This window comes from Ctenocephalides felis, unplaced genomic scaffold, assembly GCF_003426905.1.
Source record: "Ctenocephalides felis isolate EL2017-DRISC unplaced genomic scaffold, ASM342690v1 CF-g0.4_SCAFFOLD_01926, whole genome shotgun sequence".
Lineage (NCBI taxonomy): Eukaryota > Metazoa > Arthropoda > Insecta > Siphonaptera > Pulicidae > Ctenocephalides > Ctenocephalides felis.
This window is the reverse complement of record NW_020538080.1, coordinates 22,277-42,305: the sequence shown is the minus strand read 5'-3', so window position 1 is coordinate 42,305 and position 20,029 is coordinate 22,277. Positions and strand designations below refer to the sequence as shown.

At 28.0% G+C, this 20,029-nt stretch overlaps 1 non-coding gene and 1 pseudogene across 1 annotated transcript; one reads left to right on the top strand and one right to left on the bottom strand.

Annotated features, from left to right (window-relative positions):
- Positions 1-6,794: 6,794 nt before the first annotated feature.
- The window catches only part of LOC113380195, a 19,914-nt pseudogene continuing 6,679 nt past the window's right edge, over positions 6,795-20,029 (top strand).
- On the bottom strand, positions 7,802-7,924 carry LOC113380196. Its single transcript, XR_003367331.1, has one exon. It is a non-coding gene; the product is annotated as a U5 spliceosomal RNA (small nuclear RNA).

Genomic DNA, 20,029 nt, shown 5'->3' with positions numbered 1-20,029 from the left:
TTTGAATGTTCACTTCCGTGATGTCTGTAAGATCCATTCTAGATGATTTCATATGTAAGTTTTTCGAAACACACTATCATTTAAATATATTCAATTATAGGTTTATTATTATTAACCAATTCATATCACTGTTAGATAATGGGTTTGTGTTCGGTTCAAGTATATATGTTTTTCAGGCAAAATTTTATTATTTAATTATACCGCAAATTTGAGTTTTTTTAGTATACTCAATGTCGTTATAGATTTTTTTCTAATTTTTTCAAGCTACAATTTTTTAGGCCAGCAATATTATTGAATTGTTTGCTTCTTGAAAATGTTCTGTTATTTTATCGGGAAAGATTCTACTGATTGCTAATAGTCATATTTTTTGTATAAAACATTATATTAAATAGGGTAACATTAATGCTGATGATTTCTTTGTTGAGTTATTGTCCTAAGTTGCAATTAATTTAATTTTGAAATAATATCATTAGGGTAATATTGTTGTGTTGCGTCATACTATGGCAAATCATGCTAAAATATAATAGAACATAAATTATTGCTGTTATCTAATATGTAACAAGAATAAAGTAAATCGCAATAAAAATAATTTATGTTTTGCCTAAACTCATAGCCTGCTATACATATAAGATGATAAAACATGTAGGACAAATACATTTTGTGATGATAAGCAATAAGATTAATGACTAAAACTTTATTGCCGCGTATAAATGTATATTTACATCATGTATATATATATATATATATATATATATATATATATATATAATATGCGAAACTGAAATAAAAAATAAAGAAGCCACCTAATTTTCTCAAATGATCAAAGTCCAAATGGGATACGCATAAAAAAGCGACAAACATAAAAACATAATTTACATAAAAGTGTAACACAAAATATTGAAGTAATATGGGGTCGTAAGATAATAAAGTGTGAACTGTAAGTAATTAAGAATAAAATGGAATTTGTTAATTTTTCTTGACATTTTAATTACGATATAATTATTCAGTTCCTGCAAAGAAAGGAATTATAAAATAACATTAAGCGATAAATTATTCTAAATATGAATAGAGAAATTTATCACTTTATTGTTGAAAATTTTTATGTATATGAAATATTTTAATTTTAATCTGCAGCGTGATTAAGGTACTAAAAAAGTCTAGAATGAAAAAATTATAATGACTTGCACATGTGACGCAAATGAATTTTTTTACATTAGGATGCACATACATAAAAAGTTTATGTAAGTTTATAATAACAATAATAATAATTGCGTTTTTGGCATTAATCATATATTTCCATGAGATTATGGGAAAACTTGATATAAAAACTGGTCCCAAAATTATCTAAATTCTTTTACTAAACATCCACGACAAAAATTATTAAATCTATTTTTACTAAGAATATTTATAAATATTTATTCGAAGAATCGAAAAATCTAAGTAAAATGACGTCTTTTGTTACAACGAGAACAGAAAACTTAATTTTTTATCTAAAAATATATGTTGAAGGTTTGAAGTTTCATTAAAAGGCAAGATTTTTTAATTTACTGAAAGACAGTGAAATGTATATGTAATGGATAGGTGTATCTATTTTTTTAGTGTCCCAGAGACTTTCTCTCTAATATATATAGAATGTTTGTCAAAATCAATTTAGTTTGTTTTTTTATGTTATTTTTTATAATAGTAACACCAGCTTTATTTCGAAATTAGTTACCAAATTCTAATCCTGATTTATCAGAATAGCATTTATGCCTATCTATAAAGCTACTTGATTAAAGTTATCACAACGAGCTTGTATGACTATTAAGTTCTGGTTATTGCTAATAATGATGATAAATATTGTCCAGGTCCGTTCTACACATTTTATATAAATTTTTGAAGTATGTTATTAACATATGATCCATTACTCTATATAATACCTATTCAATCACACAGAATAAACATGACTTATCCGTTGAAATGTAAAGAGCTGACATTGTATTGAATCACCCAGCAAGCACAGGAAACTTCGTACGAAACTAACATGAGCAAAACTCTGGAATAAATAGGACACGATGTTTTCCTCGCAAACCCACACACACATAATAATATATAACCGTGAAATAATAAAGTGAACAAATCCCGTGACGTCACAGGATAAGGATAACCTCGTTGCAAAGGATTTACTGGAATATAATTTACTTGATCCCTTTTCGTTCGGATAAGTCTATCCAGTAAATTATTGGCAATGCGATTTCCTTTCCGAAGATGAATGAAACTGATCAGGTTTTTCCGATAATGGTTTTATGTGAATGCGTGAATTTTATTTGAGAGTTAAGAATAACTGAAATGTTTCCAGGAAGTTGTGTTTTATTGTGTTTATTTATTAAAAAGATTGTATTTTTTGTTTTTTTTTTTGAATAAGTAAAGAAAAAATATAACTTTCAAGATAGGGATTCCAATCAAGAACTTAAATTTTGAATTGATATTTTGCTTTCAATAATGTTCTATTTAAGAGTGATCTATATAAGTGTTGGTTAATCGGTGTAGGGCAAATCATATTGGAAATTAAATTCCATTATTCTATTTTATACAAAATATGTGACTTATTTTCGACAAATAGTTCAAATATTATACAATAGAAATAGAAAACAAACACGAGCCTAATACATATACGGTGCATTTTCTAAAAGCGAGGCATTGTTCTTGCCATTTACTACATTAATTTTTTAAGCTTTTGAAATCAGTACATTCTATTCTATAATATTTTAAAAATTCAACTCGATTTTTTCGCAATTTATCTGACTAATTATAATCCCATTGTGAATGTTATAAACCACTCAAAAATTATAATTGAAAGATCAGTTTAACTTTGAATGGTAAGCAATGTTAATAATGCTTATGCAAAGAATCAGTAAGAATCAATTTCTCCCTTTTTCTCTTTGCTTTACCACATTACGAAGTATCACTTATTACCCCGTAGAAACATGACACATTTCTTCTATGTTCTATTTATTTACTTCCAGTTTAGTAAGAGACTTTAATGTAACAGTATGTATTTGATTTGAATATATAGCATCAAAACTGTAGTGTATAGTATGTGAAGTATAATTTAATTCTATTTTATGTAAATAAAATGTTTCGTTTTGGTAGTATTGCCATTTCGTTTTGTTTTATTCCTTCCAATCTTCCAAAATATAATAAAAACCTTAATATATACGCAAATATTATCACCTTTAAAAAAAGATTTTATGGAGTATTATTGCATATCCTGTTGCAAGTTAGGTGGTTAAAAAAGTATGTACTACTTTCTTGTAATATTCTGGTAACTTTTCTACTTTCTTGCAAATTTTACACCAATACTATAAATACGTGCGATTTTGTCGTTTCTTCAATATATATATATATATATATATATATATATATATATATATATATATTTATATATATAATATATATATATCTTCTATATATATAAAAATAAGTCGGGTTTTCCTTCCTGACGAAATAACTCCAGAACGCACGAACCGATTTCGACAATTTTGCATTCGTGGGAAAGGTCTCGGGCTCCGCAAGGTTTATAGCTAAGAAAATTAGTTGTGCATGGCATCGTGCCTTAATGCAAGCTGCTGGAACTGCACGCACCGTAATTAAAAATTCGAGTAATAAAAATAATCAATAACTATTTTAAATAATTTCAAATAGATTATCTTCTATATATATATATAAAATAAGTCGGGGTTTTCTTCCTGACAAAATAACTCCAGAACGCACGAACCGATTTCGACAATTTTGCATTCGTTGGAAATGTCTCGGGCTCCGTAAGGTTTATAGCTAAGAAAATTAGTTGTGCATGGCATCGTGCCTTAATGCAAGCTGCTGGAACTTCACGTACCGTAATTAAAAATTCGAGAAATAAAAATAATCAATAACTGTTTTAAATAATTTCAGAAAGATTATCTTCTACATATATAAAAATAAGTTGGGTTTTCCTTCCTATCGAAATAACTCCAGAACGCACGAACCGATTTCGACAATTTAGTATTCGTTGGAAAGGTAACGAGCTCCGCAAGGTTTATAGCTAAGAAAATTAGTTGTGCATGGCATCGTGCTTTAATGCAAGCTGCTGGAACTCCCACACCGTAGTTAAAAATTCGAGTAATAAAAATAATCAATAACTGTTTTAAATAATTTCAAATAGATTATATTCTATATATATAAAAATAAGTCGGGTTTTCCTTCCTGACGAAATAACTCCAGAACGCACGAACCGCTTTTGACAATTTTGCATTCGTTGGAAATGTCTCGGGCTCCGCAAGGTTTATAGCTAAGAAAATAAGTTGTGCATGGCATCGTGCCTTAATGCAAGCTGCTGGAACTTCACGCACCGTAAATAAAAATTCGAGTAATAAAAATGATCAATAACTGTTTTAAATAATTTCAAATAGATTATCTTCTATATATATAAAAATAAGTCGGGTTTTCCTTCCTGACGAAATAACTCCAGAACGCACGAACCGATTTCGACAATTTTGTATTCGTTGGAAAGGTCTCGGGCTCCGCAAGGTTTATAGCTGAGAAAATTAGTTGTGCATGGCATCGTGCCTTAATGCAAGCTGCTGGAACTTCACGCACCGTAATTAAAAATTCGAGTAATAAAAATGATCAATAACTGTTTTAAATAATTTCAAATAGATTATCTTCTATATATATAAAAATAAGTCGGGTTTTCCTTCCTGACGAAATAACTCCAGAACGCACGAACCGATTTCGACAATTTTGTATTCGTTGGAAATGTCTCGGGCTCCGCAAGGTTTATAGCTAAGAAAATTAGTTGTGCATGGCATCGTGCCTTAATGCAAGCTGCTGGAACTTCACGCACCGTAATTAAAAATTCGAGTAATAAAAATGATCAATAACTGTTTTAAATAATTTCAAATAGATTATCTTCTATATATATAAAAATAAGTCGGGTTTTCCTTCCTGACGAAATAACTCCAGAACGCACGAACCGATTTCGACAATTTTGCATTCGTTGGAAATGTCTCGGGCTCCGTAAGGTTTATAGCTAAGAAAATTAGTTGTGCATGGCATCGTGCCTTAATGCAAGCTGCTGGAACTTCACGCACCGTAATTAAAAATTCGAGAAATAAAAATAATCAATAACTGTTTTAAATAATTTCAGAAAGATTATCTTCTACATATATAAAAATAAGTCGGGTTTTCCTTCCTGACGAAATAACTCCAGAACGCACGAACCGATTTCGACAATTTTGTATTCGTTGGAAAGGTCTCGGGCTCCGCAAGGTTTATAGCTGAGAAAATTAGTTGTGCATGGCATCGTGCCTTAATGCAAGCTGCTGGAACTTCCGCACCGTAATTAAAAATTCGAGTAATAAAAATAATCAATAACTGTTTTAAATAATTTCAAATAGATTATCTTCTATATATATAAAAATAAGTCGGGTTTTCCTTCCTGACGATATAACTCCAGAACGCACAAAACGATTTCGTTTTGTTTATAGCTAAGAAAATTAGTTGAAAATTTGCGAATTAATTATTTCACTTTCATTTACTTGGAGAAGTTCAACTGAAAAATACTTCATTTTTGTAATCGAAATAAATTCATTACTATTGTATAATAAAATTAAATTTTTCTTTTTCAAATTTAAAACAAACAAAAAATTTCTTCATCTTTCTCACGAAACCATCTGGTGGCGAAACGGAGTTCGTCGGGTTTGCTAGTATATATATATATATATATATATATACACTCGTAATTATAATATATTCGAGCAACCTTGACAGAAATATGTGGTCTTTGAACTTCGTTACTTGACAAATAATTTGAGTACATTCGAATAATATACCTTCCTATAGTTACACCGAAAGCTTTTGGCAAATATACAAACAGAAAACGCATACCCGTATACAAACTCTAGATAAGCACATATCTCGTATTATGTAATTACATGCAAGGAACATTAATTTTGATGGAGAGTGCGGCCATAAAATAAATGGTGCGAATTAATCAAATTACAAATTTGGTGCGAATGCTGCATTTAAACGAGTAATCATAAAATAAATGTATCTACAAATTCGAATATCATTCTTATAAAATCTGATGATAACCATATGCATCAGATGGTAACCAGATATATCAGATTTGTCGCTGAATGGCCATATATGATATGCCGAATCAAAGTATATAAAATCGCGAATAACCTAATTACAAACTTCTCGATAGAAAAAGTTTTTGATTGCACTTCAATACCTCAATCAAAAGTTATGTATTTCCTTTACGCAGGTAATATTCTGGAACAAACAGAAAAATTTATTTTTAAAATATATATATTTGTTTGAAATTTATAAATATATTTATAATGTATAAACAAATACCCAAGAAAAAATATAACTTTCAAGATAGGGATTCCAATCAAGAACTTAAATTTTGAATTGATATTTTGCTTTCAATAATGTTCTGTTTAAGAGTGATCTATATAAGTGTTGGTTATTCGGCCAAATCATATTGGAAATTAAATTTCATTATTCTATTTTATACAAAATATGTGTCATGAACCCATCATTGAGTTTTATCAAATAAATTTTAATTTTTCTGATCGTGTTCTAATCTGTTTTTATCAGAAAGCACACATATTTTTTACAATCATTACATGGAAGTTCTACATTATATTTGGTTTTATAAAAATTTAATGTTAGCTATACAATTTCTATTTCAATTATTATGGTGTTTCAATATATATTGTTATAAGAAGCTGGTTTTCATTATTTAGTTCTGTACGAATGCCCTAAAGCTCCAACAAGATGGACTTCCCAACATTCGCAAGAACTAGGCCTCCCGATACTCAAATTTCAAAATCTGTACTTGCTGTGCTGAGACATTTTAATTGGACACAGGTAACTAAATTGATATATCAGATGAGATATGAATTGATATATCTTTACTATGATTATATGGTCATTATTATATTCTACGGAGATATACATGTATTGAAAGAATTTCTGCATGAAAAAATACCATTAATTATAGATAAGAATTTTCCTTATACTAATATAATTGAAACACAAGCTAGTGGTGCATGGTATCGTGCTTTAAGGCAAAAATGCTTAAACTTCCCGTATCTTAATTTATTTTTTTTAAGCCCAGAGAAGAAAATTTATATTTATTTTGAGAATTTTGCATATTGAAAAAGTGGCTTTTTTTAAAATACTGATATATTTTGAAAACTTATTTTTTTTATTTTTGATATTTGTTAAAAGTTTTTGATACCCAGTCATGTCGGTTGACTGTCAAAAATATCAAATTTTCGATGAACAAATGGCATTTTTTTGTAGATCTCCAAAACCGCCTATGCAAGAATTTAATCAACTTGCATCAATACAAGTAGAATATTTTTTGAATCATTGAAATCGGATGCTCCGTTCCAATTTAGTATGTAATTATCATATTTTAATATTGTTAGGCTCCGTTCTCGCACAAACTTAACTGCTATTTTATGTAGTCTTTGCTTAGAATCGCCGAAAAGGATGGTCCAACTTTTGCCTATTTTAGAATAAGAATTAATCAGCACGTCTCCTTGTCAATAAGAATGGAATACTTTTCGAATAATTCAAAGTGGTTGATCCGTGCTCTCGAAATCGTCAGCAAAAAATTGTATCCGGACGTACATTCATTATTCTCTAATGTGACGTGTTCATGTGTTCAGATACCTCCCAAACGTGAATATACTCGTATTATATACAATATAAACAAAAACTTTAATTTTCAATTTACGTATTTTTTTTATTATAGTTTATTGGCCCAGCGAATTAAATCGCCGGGCACACAAAAAATTGAGTTATATACTCATTTGAGTGCTCCCCTCCACGGAAATCTTTAGTAAAAGGCGAAAGATTTATTCGCTCTGAAGGGAAACCAGAGTGACGAGCCGACAAAACAGTTTTATTTTATCCTCACCTGGGTGTAACAGTGCGGCGTGTGTTGCGCTGCCCGGAATACAGCACAGAGCAAGCTAGCGCTATCTGTTGAATCAATCCGCGAAGAAAAGAGTTTCTCATAGTTAACACATGCGTTATAAGAATTAAGACAATTTCTGAAAAAATAACCACCGTTCCGAAATGGAAAACATTAAAAATAACTTTTTGTATTATCTTTGCGTTTCAATGCCTCAATTTAAATTTAGTATGAATTCATTTGAATACTTGTGTCCACGATTATCTTTAATAAATAGTGAAAATTCTATTATGAACTGAAAAAATATATGATAAATGTTTTTGTATTATATGCAATTCCAAGAACTTACAGCCCATATCTGAAATGTAATAGTTAATATTTTAGCATAGTGTTTATAGATAAGAAAGTATAAATATGACTGTATTAGCTCTTAGATTATATTTTATAAAATAATTTTTCAGATTTCGTTTCTTCACATGTCTGGACCAGATACAGATTTTGGTCTGGTTGCTCAAAACATAATAGATCAGTTAACAAATAATGAAGATGCAGGTTAGAAAAAATACTTTAACATTACAACTTATTATTTTGTTGTTTTTTTGTTAATTTTATGATCTTCCAACTACATTTACTTCACATAATTTTAAAATTTTATATGAGACAGTTAGGCCTCATAATATTAATGTTAATTAGAGCATTCAATCTTTATTTTCATTCTATTATCTTTCTATTATATTTTTTCCTTCATTCTATTATTATATTTTATAAAATTGATTTCGAAACAATAAACGATTTTTACGTATATTTTTTTAAGTTTATGTTTCATGAATTTATCAAACAATATTAACAATAATTAACATATATAGAAAAAGAAAAAGATGATTATCGATGATAGACAAACGAAACAAAAAAACGAAAAACTTTAGTTAGGAGAATAAATTTGTTATTTTAGAGTGTTTAATTAAAAAATCTGTTTCAATAATTTAAAGGTAAAAATTGAATACTTAATTAACAAATGATTGAAAAAAAGTATATAAATGTATGAAATTTTTTGGTTTATTTTTGATAGGAGAAGGTTACACATCTCCGAAACGTAGCAAATAATCAAAAACTAAATAAATATTTTATCAAAATTAAGTATAATATATATATATATATATATATATATATATATTAGGGTGGTTCTTAATATTGACATTTTCGAATTTCCTTGCTCCCAAGGGCTTAAATGGTTCCAAATTGATAAAAAACAATTCTCTGAAAATTTTAGCTCTTAACATTAACATTTAGATAGTGCGATAATTCAATCAAATTTCGTATGGAAATAGCACGGAAAAAATTTTGAAAAATAAAAAAAAAATTTTTTTAGGTATAACTTAGGGACAAATGAATTAAAAGTGAAATTCGTGTCATTTTTTATTAAAAATTCGACGCTCTGCAAAATTTTTGAAAATGTTTTCATGCTATTTCCATACAATACTTTGATTGAATTGCGCTCTATCTAAAAGACAGTATTAAGAGCTAAAGAAGAGAATTGTTTTTTATCAATTTGGAACTATTTGAGCGCCTGCGAGTAAGGAAATTCGAAAATGTCCATATTAAGGACCACCCTAATATATATATATATATATATATATATATATATATATATATATATATATATATATATATTTATATATATATACCTTATTTAAATATTAATCCTAGACAATCGTGAATAGGAATAAAATATATTAAAATGATAGATTTTTACGAAAAATGTATTACATAATGTAATATGTTGGTGAAAAGCATAAGAAATTTCAAGTTTATCATTGAAATTTTATTCTCAAACTAAATATAAATGCACAAACTCATACTCTGTAACTGAAATTAATTTGTAACTTGACTCTTATTTTACTTGGTTTTAGTTGTGACTTTTCGAGAATTATTTTATACGATTTATATATTGATTAACATAAATATATGATTTATTCATGGATGATTTATTACAATACGTTAATCCTTATTCCTTCTAGCTAATATACTACCATGATGCTTTAAATAATTATTTGAAAAATTCCATTAACCTAATTTTGTCAACGGAGCCGACTGTTTCTAATCCTGAACTATTGCAATCATTCATTAAATTCCTTTTACAGGCTGCCCCATTTAATTAATTATCCACATCCTTCTGAAAGACTCCATCTTATCTATGTTTTCTTAACTTCGTGGCATTCCATTCATTATATAAACTGGCACAAGCCAAATTAATTTGCTATCATGTTAGGAATACATCCATCTCAATCAATGAGACTAACAAAAAATATAATTATCTCTTAATAAGATTATTTTAATAATTAGGTATTAATATACGTCAGATTTCTACGTGGCCTCAGCAATACCATCATGGATATACAGAAAATCCATTTACCAAAATTGTTCAACAGACTAAAGATGACACAAGAAGTAAGTTTAATTATTTATAATATATTTATTAATGTATATTTTATTATTCATTCAAGTTTTGCGGCGAATGTATTAGGGATAATTTTAAGCATTTCAAATGTAATGTTAAAATTAGTCAACCAATTTTAGCAACTATTCAGTTAATTAGAAAATTTGGTTTTAAGGAAAGTAATTTTTGATCATATCAGACACATTTTAGATCCAATTTATTAATTTTAAAAGAAAAGAATATTTTCATACATAATTGTGGCATCAACTTTTTCAGATAATTAATAATTACTATGGAAATGGAAATATTATATAGATGGAATAGTTGTCGTAAAATAGTCTTTACAACATAACATCTTAATATCTCTATTCATTAAAATAGTTAACATTTTATTTGTTGTGTCAATTTGTTGAATTATATATTATTAAATGAAACGATTTTAGGACTACTATATGTAAGAACTATTAACTATTATTGCTAATAAAATTCAATAGTCGTGCATCCAGTTTTCCTGACGTAATAGCAGCATGTATTTTATTCTCAAATATACCAGTTACAAAATTTCATTTGCTAAAATTTTTTCTCAAAATTAAACTATTTACAAAAAACCCAAGAAGTTCAAAATAGAAAAATCTGTCAGACATGCAATTATTGTCTTTAGAGACAGAAACTTTAAAAAAATAAAGGATTATTTCTCATAATTCATCATAAATCAGTTTTTTGATAAAAGGAAAGGAGAGCGAATTTGCAAAAAAAAAATCACATAATTAAATGATTTTCTAACTGCATGTATTTTTTGTATTTTGTGAGAAATCTTCACCCTTCTTAAGGGGGTCTACAAATTAATTTAGTATGGGGCCCTTCAGAGAAACGCTACGCCCCTGACTAACATTACTACTAAATACTAAAAATATAACAAAACTGTTAATGTTAAGTAACAATAACAGTTTTATTGGAACTATTGTAAATTGATAATCATTGTTGAAAGTTCTGTCTTTATTCTAATTTTGATTCTTATAATCAAATAAAATTTATTTCAAACGAATACTTTCACGAACCTTCCGACTACGTAAACGAACATAATATAATATATTAATTGCCTTATCTCAATTCCCATCTCTCGGCATTTAATGCCCATTTCGATAACAAATTGCGATATAAAGATATAAAATGTTTAAATTGCAATTAAACGTGACTATAACGACTCCATCAATTAAATTGCATAATTTCAGTTTACGTGATAGTAGGACACCAGTATGAGCACATTGGCTTGTTAATGGCGATGGATGAACTACGATTGTGCGATACAGGTAATGTGATAATGATAATGGACACATCTGAAAATTAATTTATAATTGTCAATTAATTTGTTATAGAATATGTTAATATTTACAGGACAGTATTGGGTTTTAGGAGTCGATATAGAACAGTATGATCCGGAGGATCCTTATAAATATCTTCACGGATTATTGCAGGTAAAAATAAGTATATTATTACATATTATAATTGTGATACAGATGAAAATATAGGTAAAGCTATAGGTCAGCATCAGTAACATATTTTATTTTTTAAAAAGGGCACAGGGGTTAGAGCTTTCATTCGTTTTCATTCGAAAATTCAGATATAAGTATGATTTCAAGTGGAAATAGCCCCTTTCCAGCATTGCTGCATCAAATTAAAAATAAAATTTTAATAACAAAATTATATCAAATGATTATACCAAGAGCTTTCACTACGGCCAAACTGATATCAAGCACTACTGATATTCGTATTCAACAGCCTCTTTGCAGCATTGCTGCATCAAAATAAAAATAAAATTTTAATAATAAAACTATATTAAATATAATAAGGTCAACCGGTTGTGTCAAAAATAAGATATAAAAAATCTTTTGATCAAACTATTTCTTTATGAATATTTAAATTTAAATTAGTTTTTTCAGAAAATCTTAAACCGATTTAAGGTGCTCCACGTTAATATTCAACATTTAATAATTTGTTCGTTATTTTATAATTTTTTGTATGGTTTAGAAAATTTAATTTATAATCATTTAGTAAGCAATTCATATTAAAACCTCGATTAATATATTCAATTATTTATGATAAATTAACGTATTTTTCTCTATTATAGAAAAAGCCAGATAAACGTTCATTCGAAGCGTTCCGCTGTTATTTTCTGGTAATGGCTACAGCCCCAAAAGATCAAAAAGATTTTGCTCGAAAAGTAAATCACTACTTAGAGCTACCACCATTTAACTATCCGAATCCATTAGCTGCTATAGGAGGAGCAAAAACTGTAAGAAATTATGATATTCTGTTTATTATTTTCTAATTCATTTGTAATAGTATTAGTTTCGCATTGTTGCGCCTTCTGGCGTTATCATTTTGCATTTAGTTTGATATAATTGCTGATTATTTCGTTAAACATTTTTGAAAATGTAAACGTGTGGTTCGTTGATATTTTCATTTAGATTTTTTGGAACGCCCATATAACCTATTTTTACCTTTTTATTCATGGGGAGGGCATCAATATTAATTTAATATTAACGTCTTTATTGACTTTATCATTATTATTATTAAATTTCTCGATTTGTTTTCAAGTAAAAACAACCTTTTCCTAGAATTGCTGCATCAATTATAAAATTATAACTATTAAACAAATTCTAGTGATAAAGTGAATTAAATAGAGGTAAGCCAACCATAGCTTGTAGATTATCGCCATAGACTAAAAATAAATCTAGTGTAATTTATTTTGGAACGCATTTCACTATGTTATATCATAGAGATTTTTTTATTTGCAAAGATTTATTGCCAATCAATGGAGATGTTAAACTCGTAATAATATTATAAAAATATTGTTAATATTTTTTAAAGATAAGAGCAGAGGCTGCATATTTGTATGATGCCGTACATATTTATGCACGTGCATTGATGCAAATAATTGAAAACGGCGGCGATACAAGAGATGGTATTGAAATAATTGAAGCTGTCAAAAGAAAACATTATATGAGTGCTATGGGGTGAGTAAGAAATAAACCTAAAAATTAGTCAAAAGTAATATATGTTACACACAGCAAATGATAATTTTTTATCTTATTTCTTATTAAGATTTGTAAGTTAAATAAAGCTTAAAGTTAACATCGCAAACAAAAAATAAAACTTATAATTAGATCCGATCTATTTTTACAATATAATCAATTCAACAAAAAAAGTGAAGTGTCGTTATGTAAATATTAGAGCGAGTCGATTTGTATGGGCCAAAAATGTCGCATAAGCACATATGATTTTCGGATACAAGGGATCAAAATAAGATGCTTTGCTGAAAAAACCATATCTCTAAAATGAATTCTGGGGCCCCGTGCACTGACTCAAAAATAAGGGTTAAAATTTGAAAAATTCTATTTTGTCCCATTCAGAGTGCCAATTGCGTCCAAATGTATGACCGATTTCCACTAACTTTGGAAGGCCGACCCTGAGACGTTTTTCAAAATTTAACTCTTATATTTGGGCCAATGCACAGGACATCAGAATTCATTTTAGAGGTATGGTTTCTTGAAAAAAGTATCTTATTTTGATCTCTAGAATCCGAAATTCATATGTGCCTAAGTGACCTTTAAATCGACCCGCACTAGTAAACATAAACCTATTTCTTATTAGTTGTATATATGTTTTTAAAACAAATCTTATTTTGATTATATTCAGTTTTTCTTGATAAAAGTAATGATTTATAACGTGTAATACTTATTTATTTCATATTTGAAGATATATGGTGTATATGGACGAAAATGCAGATGCAATGGGTAACTACACAATCGTTGGCTTCAAAAACAATACTACAAATTCTGGCTTATATCCTATCGGTGACTTTATACTAAATGAGCATCATACTGGAGTACCGGTAATATAATAATATAAATACTCAAATAATGAAAAATTGTGATACATATTAAAATTGCAATTAACAAAAATATATTTCTCCATGAATTTTTCGATAGGAATTGAGGTTATCAGAAGAAATACATTGGATTGGTGATGGACCACCAGTAGCAGAACCTCGTTGTGGATTTCAAAATGAAAAGTGTGTCAGTGAGTATCATTAAAATTGTTGAATTTTTAAAAGGTTAAACTTATGTAAACTTGTCAAGTAAAAACTGATATAATTACTGCTTGATATCAGGCTATACGAGGTGGGTATCAAACCTGGAACCCCAGATTGCAAGACCAAACTTTGCAGAACCGTGGAGGAAACTTTTGAATGATTGATGTTAAAATTTTTGATCCTTGCTTTGAATCTAAAGATTTCATTTGAGTGTCAGAGTATTTAGTATCCGGGTAGATTATTTGACTAATTATATAAATGTAATTTTCTATTCCACCATTTAATTAAAACCTTCTCTCAATTCACATACAATCACCTACTGATCTTGAGTACGAGTAAATAATATTCTATTATTCTTGTCATCGTATAAAACAGGCTCAAAATGCAGTATTTTCCACCCCCAGACCACACAACGGAGATAGCAAGCGGCGTAACGGGCGTGATAATCACTTGTGTCGTGATCATTTCCCTGATAGCATACAGGAATTGGCGCTACGAACAGGAGCTTGATAATCTCTTGTGGAAAATAGATTTCCGCGAAATACAGCTCAGCGGAGCCAACGGCGCTAAAGACGACCAAGATGATTCCAGAAAACAGAAAAACACGACTACGGCGAAAATCACACGGGTGAGTCGAAAAAAGTGATACCTTTTAAATTTTTCTGGTCTGATTTCTGCATTTACGCAACTAATTAAGTACATCTGAGTAAGTACAGTTTTTTTACCAAGACAATTAATATTTCTTCTGCAAAAAATAAATTTATCATCCTACAATTTTTTAATTTTAGCTTCCATTTCTAATTGACACTAGACTCTCCAAATTGTTTTCAAACTTCCACCTACTTACCCATTTATTCTTATTAACCCAATATAAATAAAAGAAGAAAAAAAAATAAAAGTATTGCAAATAACTTCTCGACATAGTTTTATAGTTGTTAGCTCTCTAAAGAAATACTATTTTTTTAATAATAAGCAAACGATTAAAACTACTTCATCGTGTAACTATTCTGTTCAGATTTACGTCGACGAATTTGAAGTTTGGAATATTTTATTCCACATATCTCACACTATTTATAATAATTTTATATATCGTTTTAATGCTTTTAAATGGACTTGTTATAAAACAAAAAAGAACGTTATTCAGTGTAAACATAAAGAACATCTATAAAAAATATACTGCTAAAACATGAAATTATTTTGAGACCATAATACTAGATCGTTAAATGTTTAACGTTGATGTTTATATTCAACCAACAAAAATATACATCTTTCTAGTTACAGCTTATAGTCGTAAAATGCTCTATATAAAATATAAGTTATTACTATTACACATTAATTATTATTTTATACTTCTTTAAAATTTTAGTAAAAATACGTTTATTTTTAGCACACGGAAATAATGTATATATTTGCATTTTCATAGCAAAAGTTCTTTGCTAATTTTCTAACATCACCCTAAATGAATCTACAGCCAGACAATTTTTTGGTACAATTATATGCCTAATATATGAGATACATAAGATTTTAAAGAAGCATTCTAATCATCTCATTGTTGCCAAAGTTCCAAAAATATTTTTGGAAAGAAAATTTGTGAAAATAAAATATAGTTATACAATTGCCTTTCTAAAATCACATTTCTCCGCAAGCTTTTATTATCAAAGATGTTATCCACTTATGCATGTTTGTTGACATTCACAAAATTTAGAAATATATTTCAATCCTGTTTTCCTAATTTTGCGATTGGCTTTTAGATTTAGATATATGTGCCAAAAGAATGTTATTATACGAATCATGTCCGGAAAAGTTTTAATATCCTTTGACATTTTGCCAAGAGTTGGTAGTCGATGATCGTAACTCTTAGTACAACAGTTTTCGAAATCGATCATAAATCGGAAATTACATTTTCAATATTTTTACGTATCGGTATAGTTTCGTCCTTCGATCAACTTTTTCCAAAAAGCATATGCAAGCGTGCAGTTAAGATTGAGATTTAAATGAAATTTGCTGTTGTTAAAAGAATTGATCGAAGAATTGAAAGAGAAATGATATTAATGTATAAAAATATTAACAGGAGATTTTAAATATATAGGTCCACTTCATCTATACTTGAAATCTGATGCGCTTATATGCGTAGTTTATATGCTAGCCTAATATCATGTATATAAAATATATATCGTATAATATGATGCAGTTAAAACCATTTATTTGTTTTACAGGCAAATCATCCACTAGTAAGAACAAGTCAGGTATCATTAAGTTCAAATCCCGATGCGGATTTTCGATATTCAGCTATTTTTACACCTATAGGTGAGATTAGAATATTTTTTTAAATTTATTTATTTTTATAATTTTATCCCTTTCCACTCGGATGCCGCCGAGGCAAAATTTCCGCAATTCTCAGAATTCGCAAGTGGAAAGGGTTAAATGTTATAAATTGTGGCACAGAAAATTTGACTAGATACAGAAATACTTTAAAAATCGTCATAATCCTACCCCAATCAGATAATTGCAAAATTCAAATTCAGATTTGCAAAAAAGGGTAGATATAATATAATATGACTTAAAAAAAATTAATCTAACATATTTTAATAGCTTTACATTTTTTTAATTTCTTTACATAAATTAAGTAGTCTAATGTATGTTTTATGTATACAAAAAATATAATTTAAAAACAGAAAATTTTATACTACGTCACATTAAATATTTATTATTGTCGAGATTCATTACCTTCATTTGCATCCATAATACTTATTTTAAATATTGTATTCTTTCAAACTACAGGTTTATATAGAGGTCGAATTGTCGCAATCAAAAAGATTCGGAAGAAAAGTATCGACCTGACTCGTGAAATGAAAAAGAACTTAAATTAGTAAGTAGTTATAAATAAATATCTTAAAAAAGTTATGAATACCATAAATAATAGCATTCACAAAATCATAACTAATTTTTAATTTAATTTTAAATCTACATGCTATTTCTCTTATATTTCTTATACTATCATACGACTTTATATTTTTAAAATGTTATATTTTAAATATTAATAAAAGGCACTTTGTCTCTTTCAACTATTTATTTTCATGGCATGTTCTTCTATAATTCTTAAAACATACTCAGTTTTTTAAGTATTACACTTTTCGGATATTTATTTATTTACCTCAATTATATTAATGCTGAAACTTCGGCATTTTTACATAAGCATCAGCTTCTAGTAAAAGTCCTAAAAACATATAAGTAAACTTTTTTTAAGTTGACCTTGTGCAGGTCAAGTGATATTTAGAGCAAAAAATGAATTTCAGTAAATATATTTTAAATAACTTAACTTGTTTAATAATAGCGTATGCTCTCTGTACTGAATGAGTTTTAAAATATTGCTGTGCATGAAAAATTGATTTTACGTGTTCTTGAAAAATATTAAGCATTAAGGGTACGACATGAAGAATATTCAATGTTTTTTATTTATGCTCTTCATACGTGTCGGTCTGTCATTCACAGCCCGTTTGACATGAAGTAATATTTCACAATAAATTTTAAATTTGGCATTTATGTACAGATGCGTGACATCAGGCACGATAATTTGAATCAGTTCATCGGTGCTTGCACAGAATCCCCAGATATCTGTATACTGAGCGAGTACTGCAACAGGGGAAGCCTGAGGGTGAGTGACGGGCGATCGTCTGATATTTTCCCTTATACACTTTTTGTGCATTATTTTATAAGGAATATATATATATTATATATATATATACATATATATATATATATATATATATATATATATACATATATAAGAAAAGCATCGACCTGACACGTGAAATGAAAACAGAACGTAAATTTATAAGTTATATATAAATTTTTATTCTATTTTAGTTATTCTTATAACACCGTAAGATATACTGTACCCAGTTTTTTAAGTAAAACAATTGTATTAATACTTTATTTATATAAATAAAATTCCATAATATCAAATTTACTATGGTGCCTCATATTGTAGAAGCCTATATATTTCTTACAGTAGATTTATTAGCAGCGGAATGGAGTTCTAATGTACTTATAATTGATTCACCAATTACAAAGAAAAAAAAATCAAATACGTACTCATCATGAAATTGCTAGTCGTTCATGTGTTTGTTCGATTTTATAAATTAGTTTTTCTAAATAAACTACCAAAATTTTGTAAAATGACATTTTTATTCATATAACAATGTTACAAATAGTATTGAATTTTGCGTCAAAATACATAATTTATTAGTATATTAAAAATAATGATTTTACATTATTTTTTTAGTATGTTTTAATTAGTTCACCAGAGCAAACCCAATTTATACATTGTATATTCATTGACCCAATTATTTATTATTCTATTTCAAGTCAATGAGTTCAAATGATCATTTATCATTATAATTAATTTTTCATCTGTGCTGGGTTAAAATTTCTGAAAATGTGGAGGTAGAAATTATTTGATTTATACGTTCAGATTCTGTATGTTCAAAAAACTTTCAAAACAAATATTTAAAATTTTATAAGGCGCTTCAATTAATCGTATATTATAACCAATTGCAGATATCAAAACTAAAATGAAATGACCTTAATTAAAAATCTGATATTTTTGCTAGTTTCTGATCATGTATTGCATTAGAATATAATGATATTATTACACCTTTAACTCCTTTTGATGGAACATTTTTCAGGAAATTTCAATAAATAGCTTGACTATTCGAATTAATCAAATATAAATATGAAGTGAAAATATTCCTGATTAGATAGAGTTTAGAAGTATTTTGTTAGAATGGAATTTTCACATACAGTTTTCCATAAGTTTTGATAATTAAAAGTTATAGGTTGTCAAATATCTCCCTTCCGCTTTTTTGCTCTTGGTTTATAATACAAAAAGGCGGAAGGGAGATATATCATAAAATATAGTTTGATAGAAAAGTTAATATTAATATATAATAATATAATTTATTAAGAATATTTTCTAACTCTGTTTCAGGATATACTCGAAAACGAAGATGTAAAATTAGATAATATGTTCATAGCATCATTGGTTGGTGATATCATTAGGGTAAGTTTATTGAAAATATCGAGATAGATGCTTATTGAAATTATGTGTTTAATTATTAATTATATATAGGGAATGATATACTTGCACGAATCGCCTCTACGTTTTCATGGCAACTTGTGTTGCTCAAACTGTTTGGTGGACTCTCGATGGGTTCTTAAACTTTCTGACTTTGGCCTGCATCTATTCAAAGCTGGGCAAGATGTGGAAGCGGAACATGTAAAATATGACGGAAAACATAAAGGTAATATAAAGAAAAGATTGGACTTTCTAAACCCATAATATAGATATTAATTAGAATTTATTACAATTAGTACAACGTTTACTTAGCATCAACAACATTTTAAATTTTTAAACTTACTGCATTAAAAATGTTTTAAGTCAAATTTATAAAACGAGTAAATTTAGGAAATCTGGTGAATTGGAAGCAGAAGTATATATATATTTCTTAAGTGAACCAAAGAGTATTGATCTTACCGAATG